Consider the following 25518-nt stretch of genomic DNA (forward strand, 5'->3'; position numbering starts at 1 on the left):
AGACCCATTGAATGTATTTCTTTTACCAATGATGATCCCTTTGCTTGCTTTTTGGGAGGTGCCTTCCCTGTGGGGTCTAGATCTGAATTCCTATGAGATTCTTCTCCCTTTGGCTCTTCTTGCTTTTAAATTTTCTGCATACAGACCACAGATTAAGTGGGATTGGTCCTAGGGCTGCTGCTGGCCTATTAGAAATCTTTGTGTAAATTAAGGGAGCGCTCTTCTGACAGACCCATTAGGAAGCAGCGTTCCCTCCAGGTGCATGTAATAGAACGAGGCGCTTCTGTTGGGGAACATACCTGTGTACAAAAATCCAGGGACTGGTGAGGGGAGTGTGGACTGCATTTCAGCACCCACTCCCTCTCCACAGGGCACCTGGGTTAGTTTCTCTATTAAATCTTGCACATTCCTCCCACAATTGGTTCCCTGGATCCAAGGTGTTTGGGGGACACCAAAGATTTGCCTTTTATGCTTAGATCCTTCTTGTAATTCACTTTTTCCTCCTTCCCTCTTCTTTTTTTCACAACATTAATGTTAAACTCCTTGTTTACCTGCCAGGTGTTACTGACGCATCCTCAATTATTCTTTCCATCTTTGAGCAACTTGAACAGGAATTCAGGTGACATCCTGGGATTTTTTTTTATTTATTTTTTTTTTGGTTGGCTGGTGTTTTAATACATGCTTTCACATGTTCCAAGACTTGTTTGCTGATAGTATTATTTGTTGTTTAAATGACAAACATATGGCCACCTGCCAGAGGCGGCTATTATTTAAGGGGGACCAAAAAGTCCGCTCTAGCTCCAGATATACCCCTCTTTGTTTGCCACTCATGCCTGAAGTTTCACCTTACAGCCATATTCTTTTGGATTAAGTAAATGCATCCCTGTTGCATTTCTTTGAAAGAACTAGGTAGACCGTACCAATCATTGGCACTTTAGTGAGAATTAGTTTATCAAATCCTATTCCAGGGGCACCTCTGTGAGAGAAGAATGATGGTTTGGGGCATATAACGTACTAAAACCCTAGTGGGCAGGCCTGGTTAACCTGGAAGAATACAGTTTGAGCACATTGGTAATTTTGACAGCAAATAGTAATTTGCTGTCAAATTGGTAATTTTGACAGTTGTGTTGAATACCCATTTCATAAACTTGTCTTGAGCATTAAAAGAGACGGTATAGGTGAAGGTCTTGGCATAGAACATAGTAGCTCTTCAGTATACATACGTATGTAATATGGATAGGATCAGAGTAGGTATTCAGTAATAATTATTATTAGCCATCAATCCTTTCCTTCCCTCTACCCCCATTCTGGGGATTAATGAAAACCTTAGCCAAGAGTGACATAAAAAGGAGATATTTCTGGCCAGTTCTTCTGAGCCCCACAGGCCCTCATTCACAAACAGCCTAATAGGCTGGGCCATAACAGGCTCCATAACAGGGCTGATATATTAATTGAAAAGACAGACTTCCCAGCCTGTCTCCTGCTGTTTTCAAATATCACACATGAGCTTAAGTTGAGACTGCAGCCCTGATTTGCTCCCTAATGAATTTGGACAATGCTGGAAAGTGAGGTGGTTCCTTCCATTTCTTCTAATGTGTGTCCAGAGAAGTGACCTCAGAACTGTGTCTCGCTCTGAGTTATCTTCTAGCAGCTGCAGAGAAGACTCACACAGATCAGAACTTCTCAGGGGGTCCTTGCTGGGCATTCTGTGGTAAAGTGAGAAAAGTACGGACAATGAAGTGAGACGTTTTTCAAGAAAGCTTTTAATGGAAAGGACTATCCTCTATGCTGAGATTACGGTTTACTTATGTTTTGGGCATCAAGATGTATTTTTTTATATGTGTGAAACAATAGAGAGTAGATGGGAGTGGTTACTTTTTATGCCCTAACTTGGCAAAATAAAAAGTACGCAAACCCATGTTTCTCCCCCTCCCCATTACCACCCAGATTTAAAAAATTTTTTAAATTTTACTGGCTCATGAAATAAAAAAGCTGGAAACCACTGATATGGACCACCCTGGCTGTTTGGAGAAAGAAAATAACTTCCAGATTAGTAACTACCTGGAACATTTTTCCCCCTGGCTGTAGACCCCTGGGCTTTTGCTGCATAAATTATTGCATGTCTCTTCTATATGGCCAGTATGGCAAATGAGGGTGAAAGGAGCCTTCTGAGAGTTCACAGGTTCCCCACTAAACCAACCATGGACCAGTAAGGAAGGATGCAAGGTCAACGGTGCTGCCCTCATTCTCACCGCGGACACAACCGTTCCTTTGTGTAAATAGGTCTCAGAACATTTGCTGTTGTTGCTGATCCAGTACTTCCAAAATATTATGTTAGCATTTAAAAATTAAAAAAAAATAAAATAAAACTTCTTCTGTTAGAGATTCACTTCAATCTGGTTTTGTTTGGGTTTGAAAAGACCTTTTTGTTTTTTTGCTCAGGGTCTAATATTACACAATTACTCCACTCATCCTTGTAACTAGTAGGTCCCCAACTTCATCAGCCACAAGGTCACATTTCCAGCAATATATTTCGAATTATGTGATGTCTTGCCCTATCCGCTTCTGTTTGTCAATGCCATCTCGGCAAGAACTGCCTGAGATGAGTACATAGGGTTCTCCAAAGCTTTCCTGGGGGTCACTTGATGCTGCAGCCAGCCGCTGGGCTTTGGCCTGGGCTTCACCCTGTCCTGTGGCCTCGGGCCATTCCACTGCCCCAGGCCTTTCCCGCCCAGCCTTGGTCTCTCTTTTCCCCTCTTCCCCTACCAGGCCTTTGTGAGTGAGTTCTGCTGTCCCTCCTGGAATGACTGCTTGTTCAAGTCCTTCCCCTCTTCAAAGGTTCAGCTGACATCACAGTTCCTTTAGGAATTCTAAGATTGTAGTGTATAAATAGTCTCTTCTTCTCATTCTCCCACTGCGCACTGTACCGCAATAATCCAAGGTACAGGTGATGAATGCTGGAATCGCTATGTATATGTTTATCTGCCTACTACTTCCAGCCCCCATGTGAGCAAACACTAGATCATATTCATATGATGTAAAAACTAGATCATATTCATTTTTTCAAAAACTCACCCAAGCGCTGGCTCAGGATATGGAACATGGTAAGTGTACTGAGTAAAACGGAACTGCCTTAAATTCTCGCTAAGGTGTAAATGACTGATTGTCATACCTTTCCAGAATGTCTAAGAAAAAAACTTCAATAGGAATTTTTTCCTTCATCGGTCCATGGAGGGAAATAACAATTCTCGAACCTTCCAGGAAATCATACAGGATGGTAGCCTGAACAACCTTCAGGGAGGTAAAGTACCAAAGAAACATATGGATTCATGACGAGAATCCCCAGCATGTCTCCCACCAATCACTCTGAACACCATCACTGGCAGATTTTGCACAATATTACCTTAATTTAACCAGTCATCGTTTCCTCTTTAAAAAAAATAGGAAAGGGAGATAAGGGCAAGTAGAAAAAAAAAAGCCTTTGAATTAAAATCTTAGCATTTCTTTGAACATCCAGATGATTAAATGAGATCCAGACGAAAGCAGGCAATTTCCAAAAAAATAAAACCCAGCCAGGGGTATCTGCATTCCCTCATGTTTCTACTGGTAACCCCGTGGTAAAGTAAAGTAATGATTGATTCGGAGAGAATTATGGCTATTATAAACTGTAATCAGTGGTGGATGAGAATAATTACACAGGGAAAGGAGAAAAAAGCTGAAACATGGCTGAGCAGTGTTCTGATGGATGGGGAAGTCATTTCCTGGCTGTTAATGACTGATTTTTCAACAGTCAGCACACAAGCTTTAATCCCAGCGGGAAGAAGGAGAAAGAAATGACCACATTATAACGATGCTACTGACTTAACCTTACCAAGTTTAATCTGAATAGAGCTGGTGCCTGTCCCTCTGTCTGTCCTTGCCTTTTTTCCTGTTACTGCAGTCATAGCCTCTGGGGTGAGGGTACGCTGGCCATTATCTGACAGACACCAGAGAGAGTTATGGGGTAGAGAACACCCCCATATTATGGTTGTGGGTTATAACATCAAGGTATCATAACATTGCAGGCTGTTAGAACTGGAAGGGACACAGAAATCACCTCATCCATCCTGTCTGCTTCATCGATGAGCCCAGAGAGGGGAAGTGACTTGTCCCAGTCACAAAGCTGATAGACTTTTAGATGTAGGAGGAAATTGCCCACACAGGATCAGAAGGGACTGTGGCCTTGTCTGAAAGGCATGGTGGGATCTCTGCAGGAGACAGCTTTGCTAAATCCATTTCAGAATTGGCTCCAGCTTAGTCTCTTGTCCTCTGAGACAGAGAGGCTCTGGAGTTCAATATTCTGCCTGCATAAGCTGTTACTGGCTGAGGTGACAAGAAGTCTGAGAGGGCCTGGGCTTGCGGAATGATCTGCTGTGGTGGCTTACAGACCAGCAGGGAATCCTCTAACCTGTGACACTAGGGGGGCGGGGGGAAGGGAGAGAAGACCCAATTTATCTTATCATTTGCAGCCATAAAACAGGATAACTGATGGAAGCAGAAGTCATAAAACTGTGTAAAGCAGGACAGCCAAGAGTCAGTTGGTGACAGAAACCCCCCTTCAGAGCCCAGTGACTTTGAAGAGCCTTTTGAATACTTTTGCGAAGCCCTGGGTTTTTCTCTGGCCCCAAGTGCAGAACCCCTAAAGCAGAGAAGTGGGTAATGGTGATGGACATGTGACAAGTTCTAGCAATCGCTCCACCCTCCCCGACTCAAGGACAAAGCCCATCAGAAAGGAAAGCAAGACTCATCTCCTAAGAACATACGACGGCCTTTGTGGCTAACGTACGTCAAGCTGTAAGCTCAGGAACGTCCAGATGCTCTTTATCCCATCTTAATTAAATTTGGACTTCTTGGGGGGAAAAATACCTCAGTTCCAGGAAAAGTTGTTTTGACTCTAAAGCTGTTTAGACTCTGTTTTATGAAAACAAGCATTTTAAACACGATACCATCATTCTTGGATTCTCACTGTGAAGGTACTTTCTGGAGCAAACTCTCTTGAGCCGATGTATGTACTTGATCTGCTCTATTCAACACGGTTAAATCATCTCAGTTGTTTTCTCTGTTCTCATTTTCAGTTTCCTGGAATTATTTTCAACAGGACCTATTCCTTTTCAGGTACATTTTACAGTGAAGCTCTGAGAGATTATTTGTCCATCTGATATTCCTTCCCCCTTCTTCAGGTAAGCATACCTTACTTTTCCTTTAAGGAACCATGTTTCCTCCATTCCATGGGATCCTGATATATCTACAAATCTCAGGGTGCTGTCCCCCCACCAGTGCCCCACGCTATAGCACTCAACCCCACCAACACTCCGCATGACCCCAAATGCAGAAGGGGTCATGCAATCCCGATGGGCCATCCAAGCCTTCTATTCACAAGTCAGAGTGACTGGCTTTGAAATGGTCATCTTTCTTGAGATTTGCTATATGGATGTTGAGAGACAGGGTGTATGTCTCATCAATTTGGAACAATAGAGCTGTAAGGATATGGTTTGTAAGCTTCCTGTATTATATTTTTAGCTATAAAGAGAGGGGGAGGGAGGGAGGGAGGAGTGGGAAAGAAAGAGAGAGAGAGAGAGAGAGAGAGAGAGAGAGAGAGAGAGAGAGAGAGAGAGAGACAGAACTCATATGTGATCCAAGCCCCTGGATCCAGCAGAACCTGAGTGTTTAAAGCCCATAACCCTGCAATTCCCAATATGGGGACAGATGGACTCCCTCTTTTGCTGTAAGCTAGGATGGAATTGGGTTCCTCTCTTTTATTACCCATAGTCCTGACAAAGACTGAAACTTTTTCATTGGGCCCACGCTAATTTAAATTTTGGTTGGAGAGTCCAATATTTATTTTTGAAATAGAAATATTTATAATGAATTATTGTTCTGCTAAGAAAGGGCTATAATACACTATATAGCAGAAAGTAGACATATCTTTTGACTATAACTTAGATTTCCAAGCCCATTATGCATCTAGTTACAAGTAATCTTTGAATCACATGCTTTGAATGAATGAATAAGTGATTGAACAGACGGATGGGCTAAAAGTCACCCAATACATACTGGCAGCCTCCCTCCTGCCAGTGAGTTATTGGAGTGAACAACTGTTTTTCTTAAACACACACACACACTCACACACCAATGTTGTCTTACAAGAATGAACAAGGAAAAAAGCAAAAGCTCTCCAAAGAAAATATTCAGAATGATTGTTTAACATGTGATTTAAGGGAGAATACCATTCCCCCACAGGTAATACCAAAGGTGGAATCACACTTTTAAGAACTTCAAAGGATGCAGAAACTTCAAGGGGGATATTCAGATGTCTGGCGGAGCATCCCTTCCCCTTGTCCTCTGGAGCCCAACCTGCTGCGTCTTTGAGGATTAGGTCATGCACAGTGAAGCCCTCCACTCCTTACAGGCTGCACCCTGCCTGCACAGACCCATCCTGGTGACAGAGGGATATGCACTGAGGTGCCTGTCCTGAGAGCTGTCGGGTGTGGAGGAGGAGTGCTGGGGGCTGCCAGCGGGGCCTCCCAAAGGCTCTTCCCCATAGGGGGATGCTCAGGCGGCACACAGCACGAGGGGGTACCTGTGAGAGGGGGCACTGGCTGGCGACAGGCAGAAGAGGCTGGGGAGCCACGCCATATACCTGACTGGGCTTGCGCTGCCCCCAAAGAAAACATCCAACCTTGTCCTGGTCCATCTATGTGAAGTGCAATTTCTCACTTGGGAGGAGGAAGAGGAGAGAGATGCTGCCCTCAGGCACAAATATCAATTAACATCATTGTCACCATGGTGACACACAGCTTCTGCTCCAGGCAGGAGCTTCCCCATTTCATTTTGTCAAGATGGCCGTGAACGAAGAGTAAATGGATGATTTTGCAACAGTCACTTAACCCTAGAAAATGAAGACAGACCCTACCTTCTGGGTGTGACATATTTCTGCATATTTCTGTGGGTTTACCGATAGGTCAATTCTCTGTATTGGTGGGTCTTTGAAGTTAATCAGTCTATAAATATATATATATATATATATAGTCATATACAGTCATAGACACATGTGGGTATATACATTATTTGCATTTATTTATATATGTGCATGGTGCATGTATCTAGATTAAGTCCACACACACACATACATAACTGTCTTATCTGTAATTGTCACTCTGGAAAGAAGTATTTAGCATATTTTTTAATGGTTTAGAGACATTTTCTGTTGGTAAAAGTGAGAATGCTCATGATAGAAAAATTAGAAGCAGCAGAAAGTTGTGAAGAGAAAACGAAACACCACCGATAATCCCACAGAACAGAGAAAATTGTTGTGCTTTATCCATTCCTGTTTTTCTCACGCATGTGGCAGGGTATCCTCTCCACATAGTCAGAACCGTGGTATGTACAATTCTGCAAACTGCTGTTTCCCACTCAGTCCTATAGGAGGCATTTTCCCTACCTTCGTCAAAATAATTTTAAGCCTATCTTATGCATTTCTTTCCAGGAGTCTTCAGTAAATGTGAGAGTGATGTGTGGGTGCACTGGGGAGTGCACTGCACCCCAAACCCTCTCTCTTTTACATTGTTGCCAGGTCTACCAGAAGGAGCAGGGGAGCGGACAATGCGTTGCATACTTCCCCCTACACCACCCAGCCCCAGCACTACGTGGGACCCACCCCTTGCCCTGATCCAGAGGACACTTCTTGCTAAGCCAGGCAAAGTGCAGGTCCCCTCCCACATCACACCCTGGCCCCGATTGCCACCGGCATTTTGCCTGCAGAGGAAGCCCCTGGAGGGCCAGTTAGAGAAGTACCTGCAGAATAGCTGGGACCTCAAGGTGCAGGTCCCTTCTGGACTCTCCAGGGCGTCTGTGTTCTCACGAGCTGAACAGCCATCCCAAGGTGCTCGTGGCTATTTGTATAAGTGATGGCTCTATGTGTGTGGTGTGTGTATTACTCAGGGGGAGGCAGGGGGATGAACTGCCTGGGGGACATGTCTTGTTGAGTGGCTGACAAAAGACCTTACTGAGCAAGGGGCAGCAGCTCTCGGCCCAGCAATGCCAGGGCCCAGCTGCCTGCTCCCCATCTGCACTAACTATCAAACACTATTCACTTCAAATATTTCAGCTCCAAGATTTGCAAACATCCACACACAAAGATTCAGTGTGTGCATCTTAAGATCTGAGGCACTTTTCCCTCAATATATGCCGAGCCCCGGTCTATCTGATTACCTAGCTGACTTCCCTCTCTTCTCTGCCCCTTTCCTCTTGCAAGTATTTATTAAATTTCCACTAGATATTAACCACTGAGTTCAATGTTAAAATGAAAATTCAGTCTAAGACATAGACCCTTCCCTCAGGGGACTAACAGTCTAATGTAAGATTCCAATGGGTAAATCAATGACTAAACCAGAGCACACGTTCCTCTGAGAACCCAGAGGAGTAGCATCTAGATCAATGAGAGCTAGAGAGAAACTTCCAGAGAAGATAGCTAAGGAGGTGAGTTTGAAAGGGTAGGCTGTCCGATAACCAGGCCAAGGGTTGACATTCTAAGACAGACAGGCCTGGTCAAGACACGGAGGCAGGAGACATCCAAGGTGTTTGGGGAATCCTGAGTGCTGGAGTCTGGTTGGGCTGAAATGCAGTGCTGTGGGCCCTCCCAGGAGAAAGACAAGGGTGGGCGGGGCAGGTCTGGAAGGGTCCTGTGCGCTAAGCTGAGGAATTTCGGGTGCACAGAGAAGGAGACGATCAGGTTTATGATTTAGAACAACCCCCTCCAGCAGCAGTGGGGAGGCTGCCTCAGGTGGGCGGATTAGGTATAGGGAGTTGAATTAGGCCAGCAGAAGGCAAACCAGCCTCTCACCTCCTGTGGGTAGATAAGAAGAGAAAGAGTCGAGAAAAAAAATGCAGGAAAAAAATTGAGAGGACTGGATTGACCTTTAGCAGTGGGAAGTGAATGAGGAATACAAATGGCTCCTAGGTGTCTGTGGTGATGATGATGTTAGAAATGGCGGTGGGAATGGAAAGGGCAGAGTCCTAGCTCGGGAGGATGGTCAGAGTGGGAGCTCAGGGGGACACAGAGGTGGTGGCAAGGACTCTGCATGTCTGGCGAGGACAGGCCAGTGGGTGATGGTGCCGTTAAGACAATTTGGGTTTTCATCTCAAGAACCGTACCTACTCTTTGACTTGTCCATCCTCCTAAAACGGTGAAACATTGATTTAAAAAAAACACAACAAACCCATAAAACTTATATATTTATTTTCCGTTCTTAAATCTTAGTGAAATAAATTTGACAAAGACCGTTTTAGGAAAAATGCTAACTCTTCTTTGCTTATACAAATAGCACATCTTTATGGTATCCATTTAGGAAAACGGAGAGAAGTACAAAATGTTCATCCACACTATCACCTTAGACAGATGGGTTGGGAGGTTGTGTGTTCTTTGTCTCTTCATTTTCCTCCACCTTATGTATTTATTTTATTCAGTTATTTATCCATTTTTTCACCAATTTATTCAAACTGATATTTACTGAACATCAACTATATGCCAGGCACTGTTGCAAGCATTGATAAAACAAGTACCTCAAGTTGCATAAATTCTAATGGATAGTAGCCCCTTATCAGAGGCGTTATTTGTGAAAATCTTCTCCCATTTGGTTGGTTGCCTCTTAATTTTGTTGACGGTTTCTTTTGCTGTGCACAAGTTTTTTAGTGCTATATGTAACTTTACTAACAATTATCACCCCAATAAAATTTAATTAAAAAACAAATTCTAATGGAAGAGATTCTGACAAACAAGCAAATCAATGTATGTTGGGTGGTAGTATGTGCTGTGGAGAAAATAAAATAAAACTGGGCCAGGGGTCTGTAGAGTACTGGGTGGGGATTTGTCCTTTTATGTAGACTGGTCTGGAAAGACCTCTCTGATCACTTGAGACATTCAACAGAGCCTTGAAAGAATAGGGGAGAAGCCATGAAGCAAATGTAGGGAAAGAATGTTCTGGACAGAGGGAACATCAAGTGCCAAGGCCGTAAGGTGAGAGAATGCTTGGTATGTTTGAGGATCGGCCCATGGCTGGAACAGGATGAGGAAAGGGAGGACAGTGGATGACGTCATGGAGGCCGCAGGGAGCCAGATCAGGCTGTAGAGAACACATTCTTGGAGAGAAACACACAGACCAGTTTAGGAGGTTATCCAGATATTCTGCAGAAGAGATGACAGTGGCTTGGACTGAAGGCGTAGCAGTGAAGTGGTGAGAAGCAGTTAGATCTGGATTCATTTTGCACAGATTGGAGGGATGTGTAAGGCAGGGGCTAGCAATACCGCCAAGGATTTTGACCTAAACTGGAAGAACGGAGCTTTGTTTGCTGAAATGTATTGTATTTGGTGATTTATATACCTGCATAGGTTTCTACATAGTTGAAACATTAATTTTGTCCTACTCTGCCCCTCCCTCACTTATTTCCCTTAAAACAGAAAATGCAAGGGAGCTACACAGAAGACATACTCCCTGACATACTACCTTCTTACTTTTTCTGTCCTTACACCCCCTGTCTTTTCTCTTCTTTTTCTTGTCAGAAAACAAAACATACATGAATTAAGCTGTGCATTCTGAATTTTGCTTGTTTGAGTGGACTTGGCTATAAACTGCACTTTATTTGAACTGTGTGGCCCGTGGCCAAGGGAAATAAAGTTTAATTAATGCTAATTTTTCTAACCCCTTTCTTTGCCTTTTCAGCAAAATAAAACTACCTTTGGGAGAACTGACCAAAAAAAAAAAAAAAAAAAGAAAAAGTTAAAACAGACACCACACTAGTAAATCTAGCCATTGATATAGCAAAAATATTTTCCTACATGGTTTACGTTGGGACACAAATGATAAAATATTTTATCTCGCTCTCTCCCCTACCTACGTCTTTCTTTTTTTTTTTTTTTCAGTTGGAACAAGCCAGTCAATTTTTAATCATCTTTATTTCTTTAGAAGATGCAGACAGTCTGTAAGCGTGTTTGTACTGGGCTGTGATCTGAGAACCAACCAGGTTTGGCTGGCCATTGTTACAGCGGCTAAATTCCAGGATGTAGAAAGAGCTGGAGGGGAGAGGGACACACCTGCTTTACTCAGTTAGGGTTCCATTTGTTAGCTTTTCTGGTCTGTGAGATTATGGTGGACCTGCTACTTGGGGACCATTTATGAGGAAGTAATCTTCACCCGTTTCCATAGGTAACGGTTTTTGTTAATTAAGCTTAGGACCACGGCGTGTCCCCGTGTCTACTGGTGAAGGGCATCAGCTGCTAGAATTGAAGGGGCTGCCTTCATTTGCTGATCATGCTTAGGTTATGTTTATAAAGGAGTTGAAGTGTAGATTATGCAGTGGTCCCCGGGACCTGCAGCTGTCCCAAGAGAAAACGCTGTAATGTAAAGCTTAGACTCTTAGGGCTGGGTAATCATTTGAGAGAATCTTATCTGGTTCCATCCTCTCCCCCACTTCCCCGTGCCCAGATCAAAAAGCAAAGCAAACAAAACAAATGAAAAGAAACAGAATCTCCACCCCACCCCCACGATCACCTCCATCTTATTTGTAAAATGAGGACACTGAAGCTAAGAGAGCGAGGGGTCACCCAGCACATGAACAGCACAGCGTGGGGCCTGGATTAGGAGGTCCCTGCGGGGGGGGGGGGGGGGAGTCGCTGTTGTGAAGACTCAAACACATGTGCTGTGTAGATACTCTTTGGCTGTGGCCTTGGGTTAGTCGTGAATGAGGGCAGTGACATATCACACCTGGCCCACTGAAGTGGCCTCTAAAATAAGATCCCTGTGTCCTGCTTTTCCTCCTCCAGCTCCCACTGGAAAGAGCTGTGGGAGGATGGGACAAAGTTGTGGAAGCTCAGAGCACCACGGAGATGAGACCAAGAGTTGTGACACGGGGTGGGGCGGGGGCAGGGGGGGGTCTTCAGTGGAGAGCTGTGTTTGCTTCTGAGGCCCCACTCCTGCTGACGGTGAAAATACTTGATCCCAATTCAAGCTACATCTGTCTCTTCTGATAATAATAATACCCCCTTTGGGATAACTGTTTTCCCTCCTCTCAAGGGCTTTTCCTACCTCCTCCTGCACAGGGAGGCATCTTGGTTAACTGCAGGGGAAACCCATGTACCCTCCTGGTTTGGGGGTGTTTTCTTGGGCTTTGCTGAACCTGTCATTGGGTGGCTGAGGCTGGGGTATGGACCCGTGATCAGGGGCTCATCGTAGCATGATGGTTGCCTCATCCCCTGCCCCTTCTGATTCCCTGAGGCCTGCCTGTGGCTCCCACTGAGAACCCAGCTGGAGGCCCTCCCTGCTGTGGGTAACCCCCTGTACTCCAGGAGAGCTTGAGAGCCAGTACTGTCAGCTGTAATCTTTGTTCCCCACGTGGCACACATGGCAATTTCTCTGTCCTCTAAATGTCATGCCAGGGATGCAATAACCTGTGGCTGCATCTCAGGCACCTCCCTAGGAATATCTAAATTTCCATTCAGGCTCCATGTTGCAAGCCGCGCCCCACTGGCCACAGGACATCTCTGAGCGGCATGCAGTAATCAGGATGAGCCCTAGGAAGGTAAGGAAACAGCTTCTTACTCTGGAAGCACCTTAAGCCTCCCTTAGTGTCCTCTGCTCATGGACTCCAGGTGTGGCAGCATTGGAGGGAGGACACCAGTCTGACCTCCTGGCCTTTGCTCAGTGGCTACCCCTCTCCCACTCACACAACAACATGAGCCTTTCCCTGTCTCCCTACCTGACAGGTATAATCTTCTTCCATATTCCGTGACTTAAACAAACAAACTTGATGATCAGATGCCACCCGGCTCAGCCCCTGATGTGTAAAAGCCCAGCTTTGGGAGTTAGGAGAAAATTCTTTGCACTTTCTCACAACAAAGTCTGGCTCCTGCAAAAACTAAGAGGCACTGAGTGACTTATTATTATTATTATTATTATTATTATTATTATTATTATTTATTTCCTGCCTTGCTGGTGAGCACCAGCATCTCCTTATCTCTTCTGGACTGGGTAGTTGGTGTGACCAGGCTCAAGGTTCTGCCATGGTGTGAATTTGGTGAGACCCGAGAGATCAGATGCCCTATTTGTTCTTGCAGAGACCTGGCCACCTGGCCACCAGGTTCTGGAAAGATGCAAAGCTCCTGGCTATCCCTGATTCTGCCTGACCTGTGAGTCTGCTTCTCCCGTTTGCCTCTGGATGAGCTCCCAGGGATCCCTCCTACACATTTATTTTCAGCTTGGTCAGATTCAGTTTCTGTTGTCTGCAACAGCAGGCCATTTCAGCACATGCCTCCAATTATCATGAGATTATAAACTTAAAAAAATTTGTTTTGAAAATTCCAAGTTGAGCAATGACTTGCCTGTTCTTTAGTGGTTCTATTTCCCCCCTGAAGTAATCAACTTTTCGTTTTAATTGGAAAGGAAGGGGGCTGTGAGGCAACTAGGAATTAACAATTATCAGGAGGTAAGTACATTGGTTGACTATCTCAGAAACGTTATTCTCACCACATATTTGGGGAAGTTTTGAATGGCCTGGATTCACATGGCTCATTCAGGAAATAGGAACCTATAGGACTGGAGCTGGAGCTATAATAATAACTGTCACTTATGGTACCAACCAATTTCTCTACTGAAAACTGTTGCCTGTCCCACTCTCCCTGTTCATCGTGTTACTTGCTGAAGACCCTAAGCAAAGTAAAGCACCTATATATCTATTGCTGTGCAACAAATTTTATCCTTAAACGTAGTGGCTTTAACACACAATAAACATGTATTACACACATAGTTTCTCTGGGTCAGGACTTTGGTAGCAGCCTATGTGGGAGGGTTTGGCTTGGGGGCTCTCATGGGGTTTCGGTCAAGATGTCAGCTGGGGCTGCACTCATCTGAAGGCTTGACTGGGGCTGGAGAATCTGCTTGAACTGTGTCTCATTCACATGACTGGTAAATTGGTGCTGACTGTTGGCAGAAGATCTCATAGATGGGTCTCCACAGAGCTGCTGCATGTCCTTGTGACATGGCAGATGGTTTCCTTTAGTGTGAGTGAACCCAAAGACCAAGGCCAAAAACTGAAACGCCTTTATGAACTAGCCTTGGAAGTCATATATCCTCACTTCTGCTGTATCTTATAGCCAAACAATCAACCCTTGATGTGTTGTGAGAGGGGCCTACATAGAGGTGTGAACACAAGAAGGCAAGGATCAAGTGCTCTAAGATGGTAGAAACAGAAAAGCCAGCGAACAATTTACCGTACACCATCACCAAATTCACTGCTCTGTCAGTGAAAGTTACTATAATATGTACACTGTGAAGAGGCCTTAAGATTCAGAGAAACTCAAATGTTTCTCAGGTGCAAATATTACTTGTAGCATCTTCACCTTTTCTTAGTCTTGGAATTACAAATCCCCACCCCACCCCATGCCTGTCGTTTTGTCACGTGAAGTGTAAATATTTAGAAATCCATTCTTGGTAAGCATCTGAGAGGGTAATGTGTCTTAACTTAGTCACTTAGTATTACCTTTCAGCCAAGGCGTCTTCTAGATATCGACTTGCTATTTCTCTTTAGTTAGCAGATGGCTTATCACTGTGACTTCCTGGGAGAAGAAAAGGAGGATCCCAGAGGAGCCACGAGGCCCTTCTCCAAAGTCTTCATTTTGGATAAAGACAGTCGCTCTTGTTCTTTTTTTTTTTTTTTTTTTTAATCTTTTTGTTTTTCTTTTGTTTTCTTTTTTATCTTTTTAATTTTTTTTCTTTTTCTTAATTTTCTTTTTCTTTATGTCTTTTTTAAAAAAAAATAAAAAACAAAACAAAACAAACCCTTGTGTTGAGGGCTGAATTCTTGTTCTTATTAACAAAAATGACGCAGTGTAGCGCATGTTCATGGAATCTGTTGGAACTGAAAGAGATCTTAGTGGCAGTGCGTTCCAGCTCCATCTTTCACAGGCGAGGAAGCTGATGCCCGAAGCAATGAGATTTGTCCATCATCAGGCAGCTTGCTAGAAGCAAGTCTAGAACTAGAATCCAGATGCTTGATTCCTGGCCCATTGTGTTTCCTACTACCCCAAGCTGTTTTTAAATCTTCATTTCAGAAATTTTCTGATGTAAAATCTTCTACCTCTGTCACAAGGTTTCTAATACAGATTATTCTTTTTTTTAAGTCATTATTACTTATTTTGGAATCAGAGCCTATTTTGAGAATTCAGCAACAATTATGTGCTCACTTCCAGAAATATGCACATACTCATATGTGCACACTTGGTGTGCAAATTCAGGGAGTCTGGACCACCTGGATGCCATCCTAGGGGAGTGTGCAAGTCAGGTCAACAAGCCCTGTTTAAAAGTTTATTTATAAATGTTGCTTTACATATTAATGTGTTCTGCACTTCCATGATTATGCTGTAAAAACATTCTTGATGGGCTTGTTTCCCCAGCATTTAAACAACATTCTGATTTAGATTATGTTTCTTCCTTTGGAAGTTGCATTATCTTTTGGCTTCTCAACTTGCAATGATTTTTCCTTAAGCCCGTGAAATGTTTTTTAATGCCTCTTCCAAAGGGTTCTAGTTTCACGCCTATCTTTGTCTAGGGAGACTATCTTTATTTTATTTAATGGAGAATATTTTTGTTTTGTAAACTCCTTAATATTTGAAAGACTGTGAGGTTAAATCCACCTTCTGTAGACCTCCCCCCACCGTGCATCAGGCATTATTTCATCACCACATGACAATTCCAATCAGAATTGAAAGCTTGCATTGACAGCCAGAGTCTGTGCGGTCATGCTTAAGTTTATCGCTTCCCAATCCAGAAATAGCCTTCTTTGGGTTGTTCACATAGGTCATTCATTCTGCCATTCAGCTAGATGCCTATTTCACATCTTCTCCTCCCTTGTCAAATTTCAGTGCCCCTTCCCCCACCCTTATCTTAGCTGCATACCTTATTTTCTATTTCATTAATAAATTGAAGCAATCTGAAGAGAACCTCCGCAGGCTGCTTTCACCATATCCTCCCACCTCCCTGTACCTGCACCTGTATGGTGGGTACCATGTGCCCTCTGATTAGGGTGCGTGAACTGTCCAAGGTCAATCCCTCCACTTGCACATTAGTTCTTATTTCTTCTCTTCTACGCAAGTGTGCAGCTCCAGAAATCTCCTCTTTCTACTCAAGCATCAGATTTGCTCTCTATACAGAATTGTTCCCATCAATATACAACTGTACTGTAATCTCTCCCACTGTAAAACAAAGCAAGGCCCACTCTCTCGATCACACATCACCTCTAGCTATGGTCAGATTTCTCTGCTCTTGGTTACAGCAAAACCCCTGGAAAGAGATGTCTCTGCTCCCAGGGTCCATTCCAGCTCCTCCCACTCTCCTCTGAAGGCTCTCCAACCAGGATGTCACCCCCAACCCACTGTGTGGAAACAGCTCTGGTCACGGTCACGCTTACCAGCAAACTCCATGTTGGTTACAACTATTTGCACAGCCTCAGTTGTACTATCTATTGTCCCTCTGAGACCTGTCCCTGAACTGCATATTTGTAAAACACTCAGCCTATCACAAAGGGAAAGAAAGAGGTTTTACCCAAGTCTCCCCACAGTGGATAATGGCACCCCGATTTTGTACAATGCAATTTTATGAGACAATTGTGCCCACACAATTGAAAAGATAAACTTTTCTAGATCTACATGTACAAAGTGGTGCATCAGCAATTATCCAGGAAACCTGGACTGCTGCAGGCAGAGATGGCATGACTGAGAAGCTTTGCTTCTTCCTCCAACGTCTCCCTACACTTTTGGCCTCAGTTGGAACTACTTGGCCTTGAAGGATGTGAGCAATTGTCTCAGTGTTTGCTTTCCCTTTTCCTGGGGAGAAGAGCCCAAGGTCTAAAATGTCACATATTTTACTTCAAAGGAAAATGCACAGCATGAGAATAGAGACTTCGGAGCAGAGCAAGCTGCACCGTGTCTTAACAGACAGCAATCAAAATGGTCTCTCCATGGGCCCTGGGGGAGACGACTGCACATCAGACTCCCAGAGGAAGCTCAGAATGGACAAGACAGCGCTGGTGGGCTCTGGGGGTGGAGGAAGGCATTCCTAATAGATCTACATTAGCAGCGACTGCTTTATAAGTGACTCACGATTTATTGCAATGGGACATGTATGTCTTCCTCACCAACCAGGAGGAGAGAAAAGGATCTCAATCCATCTTTTAAGAACTCAGACTATTTCTTCTTTGTCTCCTCATGGGGCATTCTCCATTCTATCTCCTTCCAGAATGAAAGGTTCATTTATTTCCCTAGATAAGGTCTGAATAAGGGCAAGATATAATTTAAATGCAGTCAGGCTTAAGATAAATCAGTCATAAAGAGGCAATTATTTTATATTAAATCTGTGTCCTTTCTAAAAAGGAATTTGTATTTATCAATTAACTCATTTTCACCATTTAATTTTTCTAAAGGAGATCATGAACTTAAAAAAAAATCGTTGTGTTTTTTTTCTATTTGTAGAAAGATTTAGATAGCTTAAGGGCTCATATTATATTATAGTCATCTTTTTCATCAACATTTTCTAAATAATATTAACAAATGCTGTAGATCTCATTTTTTTCTTTAAACATTCAAAAGTCCATGTTACTTTTTTTTTTTTTTTGTCACACATTCCACATCATTAGATCAGTAATAGGAATGGATAGCAGGCAACTGAGTGCAGAAAATCATCAAATGTCATTTGCAATCAGACTTGAGTTCGAATTCCAGGCCAGCACTTCATGATCTGGGGCTTGCTACTTAATCTTGCAAAGTTTCAATTTCCTCAACAAGAAAATGGGGATACAAATGGCATATAATTGCAGTAAATAGCTATTGTTTTTGCTTGTCTATTCTGCATTTCCTCTTCGTCTAGACCTCGTCATTTCCTTTTTTCTCAGAAACTGTCCCTCCCCTGTTCTTGGACTATAGAGTCCTGGTGGGACCTTCCCGTAGGCTTGAGGCTGGACGTGTGACTCAGAACTCCAATCAGGGCACCACCTTTCCTTGGCCACATGACAGATGATGTGTGTGTGTCCTAAGCTAGAACAGTGACTCTGGCTAATCTTACTGGAGAATCAATGCATGCTGTGCATGAAGGTTGCTAAACTGATTGAATGTAAGCCTAGGGCTGTGGGTGTCTGTTTTTGCCATCCTATAAGGGATCCTTCTTGAGAATAAAACCAAGAGAGAGAAAAGCAAAGCAAAAAAAACCCCAAAAACCAAAAACAAAGCAAAAAACAAACAAACAAACAAAAAAATAAACCAGGAGACAGACAGTGTCCTGGAGATATCGTTTGAGCTGCTGGCTTTGGCTATGTCCAAAGTGCAACATGGCTCTTAATAGTGTAAATGAAAAAAAAAATCATGTTTCCAACAGGCTATTTGAAGTGGTTTTCTGTCACTTGCAACCAAAACAATCTGGAAAAGTGCAGATATTGACACTTAGAGGTGAGGAGTTGCAAAGGATGACTATAAAACACGAAATAGGTTAAGTCAGGATGGGGAATGGAGTTCTGTAGCTTCCCATTCTCCTGGCTGGAACGTTGGTTACCACTGAAATGTGGTTGGGGGTGTTAGCTCTTTGCTTTCCGGACCTATGTTAGAATTGAATTTTATGACCTCTGTGATTGGGTGAGGTCATGTGACCTACCTATTCTGGCCAATAAATTTTGAGCAAAATTGAGCATTTGGGTGCTGGTACAAAATTTTCCAGAGCACTCCTTGCCCTTATTCATCATGGTGACCAACAATATTCAAGATGCTGGCTGCCCCGTCAGCCTGGGTTCCTGAGTGTGGATAACTGACCAGCAAGGGGGCATGGATCTTGAGGAAGAATAAAACTTAGTAGTTGTCAGTCACTGAGATTTTTGGACGTTGGTTAATGCAGTACAATTTAGTGTTTCATGCCCGATGTGCCTACTGTATCTTGGGATTTAAACCATATTTCTATCAAAGCTCAAACCTTAACAGACTTGGTAGGAAATGTCAGGACTATTCTCGCAGGCTTCAGGACGGTCTTATAAGAAATAAAAAGCTGGTGCATCTGAAAGCATGATGGGGCAGGGTGGAGTGGTGGGGATGGTGGCGATGGTGGCGATGGTGGTGGTGATGGTGGTGGTGGTGGTGGTGGTGGAAACACTACTTTCTTAGGAGAGGTGCTATTAGCCTGTGGTCAGCATTGCCAGGTGGCTGCAAGTCAGCTACCACATCCTCTTCCCCAAGTCCTAGTTAATACAAGCAAAGGTAGGAAAAAAAGCTGGAAACTCAGGGAGCTAAGATTGGGGTCTGGGAAAAGCTTGATTTCTGGTTGGTTGAGGGTCTCCCAGCTGACAAGGGCGTGCCAGTCAAATGTCACTGTGCTGAGTCTTCCACTGGACCAACCTCTGGGAACAAGGGAGAGACCAGCTGAACCTCCCAATTAAGGCTTTTGTTTAGCATCACTCAGGGGCAGAGACCAAAATGGAACACAAAAGAATGTTGCTAAGGGCAGAAGCTTTGAGGTTTGGGTCTGTATTCAAGATACCACGACTCAACTGAGCTTTGCTTAAGCAACCGTGACACAGGGGTTAGAAAGTTTGGGCTCTGGAGTCAGTTTGGCTGCATTGAATCTCAACTTAAGTTGCCCTGTGACTTTAGGCAAGTTATTTAACTCCTCTCTGCATCCATCTCCTGCCCTACAAAAAAAGGATAATAATAGTATCCACTTCAAATCTTTTGAAGATTTAGTTCAGATAATATATGTAAAGAGCTTAGAAAAGTGCCTGAACATAGAAGACACTCAATAAATATCTTAGGAACCACTATGATTAGTAGTAGCCCAGAAAACGGACAGAGAGTTTAAAGCGACTTGAACTACCAGAGAAACCTCAGTTTAGCATTCAAATACCTGTAAATGCTCAACCCCTGAGATGAACAGGCCCTGACCCACACTAACAGGAAGTGAGCTGTTACAGGGCTGAATGCAGCCTCTGGAAGGGAATCTCTTCCCTAAGATCCTCTCACTTAGGATCAGGGTAGACAGTGCACAATAGAGAACCTTCCAGAAAGCAGAAGTGGGGCATCCAGGCTGACTGACCACATAGCTCACCTCACTGTCGGGACAGCCAGGATAGGCCAGCCCTCATCCAGCCTGAGATTATCACCAGCTTTAAGTAGTGGTCACTGTAGGTGGTGGTTGTCTTCCCATCCTAAGTGAAATATTTTTATTGCAATTGCCCTATTTTTCTTCCACCATTGACGGCTGGGTGTGATTTGGATTTGCCAAGGTGGGGACCAGGGCTGAGTTTGGCGATAAGGGTCAGAGAGAATGCAACTGCTGTGATTAACAGAAGGAGAGAAAAAGATGTAGGTTTCCTGAGTGTGGAAAGGCACTGAGAGGCTTGTGAGAGAATGTGAGGCTGTGGGCAGTCTATGGAATAAAGAAGTCCTTAAAAAAAATGCCTGGGGCGTGGCCAGTTAGCTCAGTTGGTTGGAGCGCGGTGCTCACAATGCCAAGGTCACCAGTTCGATCCCCACATGGGCCGGTGAACTGCGCCCTCCACAACTAGATTGAAAACAACTTGACATGGAGCTGCTGGGTCCTGGAAAAACACACTGTTCCCCAATATTCCACCTCCCACCCCCCAAAAAAATGCCTGGAAGGCAAGGGTCAGAGGACAGAGGGAAAAAAATGCTAAGAACAAGGTTGCTTAATAATTAACTGGAAATGGTTCACCTGCTGCAATGAAACCCCACTTTTGCCTCCTCAAGACGAACATTCAATGTGTCTGCTGCACACGGACACCCTTGCGAGCAGAGTTTTGTGGAGATTAAGGATGAGTTCAGTTCTATATCTGGGTCAACACGGTCCCACATATGGATGCACATAACTGAACAATTAGGTGGAAAAGCCCTCAAATCCAAAATAATTATCCCCCAGCTCTTTAGAATTCACAGAAACGCAAAAGGAAGTCCTGGGCTGGCCACAGAGTGTGGAATAGAGTTTCCAGCCCATTTTATCTGGATATTAAGGGACAGGGAGGCCTCAGCTGATGATGGGATTCATGTTCCATCAGGTGTCGAAAGCCTTGTAGAGACGGGAATAAATTTCCAGGACAGACTTTTTCAAAGCGTCCAAGAAGGAAGTCAGGAACGGAAAGGCCTCACGTTCGTGTGGCCCAAAGCTGATAAAGCTCTTTCGGAGGTTTTCTGACTCCTTGGACGTTGAATGACTCATGTCTGATGGGGTGAGGGATGAGGGAGGGGGTCTGGGAGGTGGGAGTGGGGGGCGGGCAATTGCAGCCTGGGATCATTTCCTTGTCTTTTCTCCTTTCTAATATTTCCATTTGTCTTTAGGTTTCATCTCAGACCCCAGAGGAGCCTTTCATGTTTTTCTATACAAACAGCTGAAAGATCATTTCCACCAGGGTTGACGAGTTCTCAGGTTTAAAGGTGAATGGCCCGTGAGTCATCCTGGCGGCGCTGCCAGTTCTCTCAGCATGTGACATACAACTGTCTGGCCTGATTCTGCTCAACCGCCGTGTGCAAGAAGAGCACGCTGTGTCACTGGAGATCAAAAACTGGCAGCAGCGCTCTCTCGAGGGCTGTCCTCAATTCTCCACGGACTGGCCCAGAGCACACCACTGCTATTTGGATTGGCTCCCACTACCCTGAGGGGGCATAGGAAATCCATCTCATCCCCGCTTATCTGGGACCACTGAGGGTCCAGAACGGGAATTCAGAGCAATTCTCAGGGAGCCTTGTTCAAGAGGAAACCCAAGCCTGCCTTCAGCCCTCACACTTGCAGAGCTCCTTACATGTTTACAAAGCATTTCCATATACACTAGAAACTCTCTAAACCAACCTCCACTCACTCTGCTTGTCAGGCCAACTGACCCTTTCCATCTGCTCCATAAAGCATGCTAGCTGAGGACCCACATCAAACTCAACTAAAAACCAACTCTCTAGTACCGGGTCTTTGCAAACTCCAGGCTGAGATCCATGAGTGCACCATGAAAACAATTTCAAAGGTTGCACCCAGAATTTTTCAGTAAATAAATAAATAAATAAACAAACAAATGAACAAATAGCAAATAAGTAGTAAAATACGCGTAGAAAAAAAAGATGTAAAAATGTCTGTGGTATACGTTTACCCTTTTCTACGGTTCTCGGCTATAATGAAATTTTTCAGTTAACACATCATTCGTTGGGTTGCAACCAAGCTCGATGAAACATGACATCTATTAAACATTCATCCCATTTGACCCAGAGAGGCAGGTAATGCAGATGTTGGGATCTCCATTCTGCAGATGAGGAAACTGAGGCCAAGGAGTAGGGGCAGAGTTAGGAAAGTGCGGCAGGCCAAGAAGTTTAGTCTAGTGGTTTTTATTCAGCAGTACAATAATCCATTGTATGCTATATAACTTTTTAAAAGACAAGCATTTTCTTATTTCCCTAATATCAAGATGGTAAGCAAAAATAGCTAAAGTCCTCTCCTTCAGTTAGTGATGTCCCTGGTGAGGGGAGCCCTTATCAGCTCTCTGGTTCCATTTAATTACTGCCTATGTCTGTGTCCTGTTTCTCTACTGCAAACCAAATCATTCTTGGCTATGTAACAAAGGAGTTTAATATCACAGGTGCCACTGGCAGATATTCAAACACAATAAACCGGTATGATAGATATTTAAACACAACAAACCCAAAACAATTAATTGCACATACATGAATCCTGTATCAAGTGATACTAGGTCGTTGGTTCATTGAGTAGCTACTCTGTTGTCTAGAATGTTTCAGGCACTGCACTAGTTTATACTGGGAAGCAGGGAAAGTAGAATAAATGTGAACTTGGGTTCAGAGCACCAAGGCTCAGATCCTGGCTCTTTCACATATGTAACCACGCTTCAAGCACAACAGAAATTATGGGTTATCTACAACCTGTCACGTAGGCTGTTAGATGAAGTTTGAGTGACATCACTGTAACATATTGAGAGGAAATGTTAAAAAATCAAAGACTCTCAATTCATAGTTTTACAAGAGTCTTTAAGTTATAAAAATTTCTTTAAAAAAATGGATTTGTTCAAGAAAGACCATGGGGGAACCGCCATCAGCAAATCTACCGATTGTCTACGACATGTGTAGACATCGACGATTCAGTGATAAACAGGACCCACGTGGAAGGTGATTGTGAACAAGACTCCCAGTCTGCCCTCATGAAGCTACAACCCAGCAGGAAAGATAGACTTCAAGTAAATAATTGCACAAGTAAATAATTATGACTGTGCTAGAGCTATGAAGGAGACGGTCAGGGCTAGGGGAACACGCAGGAAATGGGAGGGAAGTCACCTTCCTGAGACTGCCTTTAAGTCTCTTTCTTCATTCAGAAAATGGAGATGGACATAACTGCCCTTTCTATCGTCCCTTCAGAGGTTTCACGAGGATCAAGAAATTGAATATGGAAGTGCCCTATACATGTAGGAATATTATTAGAAATCGCCTCTCGCATATTCCATAGCCCAACAGTACTTAATACACGTAAAAGAATGGAAAGAAGGGATAGATTGAGAAAAAATCTATTTATGGGAGATGAAATCAATTATTTGGAGGAAAATGCACTATATACTTTAAAAGCTAGGGTTGGAAACTTACTTTCCCTGTTTTGGCTTTTGACTGCCTCTAACATTTGTTGAGCGTGTTCCCAAATCTGCTAAGAACGTTTTTTCCCCCTCACTCCCCTCACACCTGAGTCCTTAGCAGAGAAAACCTGCTTGCTTCTAAACCCAGCCAGGGTTGAGTTTTATTCTTAGCTTTTCAACATGACCCAAGTTATCTCCGGACACTGGTGCTGAGAACCTACCCCTTCTTCAGCGCTTTCCCAAGAGCTCTGTGCGATGTGACAGAAGCCACCTCAGCGTTTTCCCACTTCCTCCAGCCCTGGTCTTAGTCCTCCTCCCTCCTTCTTGGCAGGCAACCAACCTCTTCCCCCACCCCTCACCCCCAACACACACTTTCCTATTTTTCCTGAGAAGAACAAAGCTGCATGGACTGCAGGAATTCCTTCCTCCTCAAAATAAATCCCGTGTCTTCGTCTATCAAGCGTGTCTCAGAAGCGTCTTGTTTCCCTTCTGAGACTAAATCCTGCCCATTCCTCCTTGACTCCAGCTTTTGTCCTTCATTTATCCTGTCAAACTCTTCCTTTTTTTCTATGCAAAGCAGGTCTCCTCTATCTTGGAGAAAGAATAGCTCTTGACCTCACTGCATCTTCAAGCCACCATGCACGGCCTCTCTTTGCCGTGTCTGCCACTCTGTGAGTCCTGCACACTGCCCGCCCCCTCACCACCTGCTCCCTCTGAGTCTGGCCCCTGCCTCTTCTGCTCCCGCAGTTGCCCTCAGGAAAGGCTCCATGACTTTCACAACAAACCCAGCAGTGTTTTCTCAGTCCCCCTCCTTCGTGACAAGAGCAAAATTGTATGAAGCAAGAGCTGAAGACTCAAGCAACGCAGAGGATCAGAAGAGAGTTGAAGAGGGTCAGGAGTGTGGGTTCGTTCACGGCCCCGTGGGCCTTTCTCTTTCTCTCTTCCTTGGAGAATTCATCATCAGCTACCTCTGTGCGTGAACAGAGGGTCTCTCCATCTTCGCCCCTGGCCTTTCTTTAATCACTAGGGACCATTCGATCGCCAGGGTTAAAATTTATAAAGTAGTGTCTGAATAGCCTGAACAACTTACATGACTTCCAAATGTTCTCTCTATTATGTCATCAAAACTTTGGGGCTTAATTAAAACACACCAGCCAGGCTTGTGAGGCTCCCCATGCCATTAAATCCCACCACCACTCGCCACTGGATATATCAAGTGCCTACCTCCAGAAGGGAAAGAGCTTTCCTTAGGAATGCATGGAAAGAAATCAAACCTGTCTGCATGGAGTAAGTGCTCAAAACACAGGAGCTCTTATGAGTATTAATGAGCACACAGGTGAGAGGAGAAGCTTTCCGCTCACGGCTTCATTCATCAATTTGCCTGTTTTCTCCATTTTCTAGTAAGCAGGGGGAAAATGGTTTGCAGTAATGACTGTCAAGAGAATATAATAAAAGAGCAGATTACTCTTTCCTCTAATACAGAAGAAATGAGAAACTCCGTGTCCTGGCCTGGCCTCAATGCACCATGGTGTGGTCAATTTCTTTTCTTGACCATTATAAGGACAGTATGAGAAGGCTGACTATGCTGCTTACCAATCCCTACCCTTGGATTGGACTACACCACTGGGTCGACCATTTCTTGGGTCAACATTTTATCATCATAGACATGAGCTGAGCCTCAAAATGGTGGCCAACACATTGTGTGGACTGAAACTTCTGCATATAAAGAAACACAGACAGCTGTAATATTCAGTTTCAGTGTTTTCACGATGGGCAAACCATTCAAACCTTGCACATCTCAGGGCAGTTACAAAATACCTCTGTCTAGTTTCA

General features: G+C 44.0%; 1 long non-coding RNA gene across 2 annotated transcripts in view; it reads right to left on the bottom strand.

Moving 5' to 3' along the window:
* LOC141573211 (uncharacterized) overlaps nt 1-25518 on the bottom strand; it is a 221010-nt gene that overhangs the window by 53995 nt on the left and 141497 nt on the right. Inside the window, exon 3 of one of the 2 annotated variants that reach the window (XR_016021050.1) lies at nt 552-1706. The exons of the other annotated variant lie outside the window; for it this stretch is intronic. This is a non-coding gene — a long non-coding RNA (uncharacterized LOC141573211). The remainder of the gene's footprint in view (nt 1-551; nt 1707-25518) is intronic. 2 annotated transcript variants of the gene reach the window in all.

Source organism: Rhinolophus sinicus, chromosome 4 (genome assembly GCF_057876585.1).
Source record: "Rhinolophus sinicus isolate RSI-liver-muscle chromosome 4, RSI-T2T, whole genome shotgun sequence".
NCBI lineage: Eukaryota > Metazoa > Chordata > Mammalia > Chiroptera > Rhinolophidae > Rhinolophus > Rhinolophus sinicus.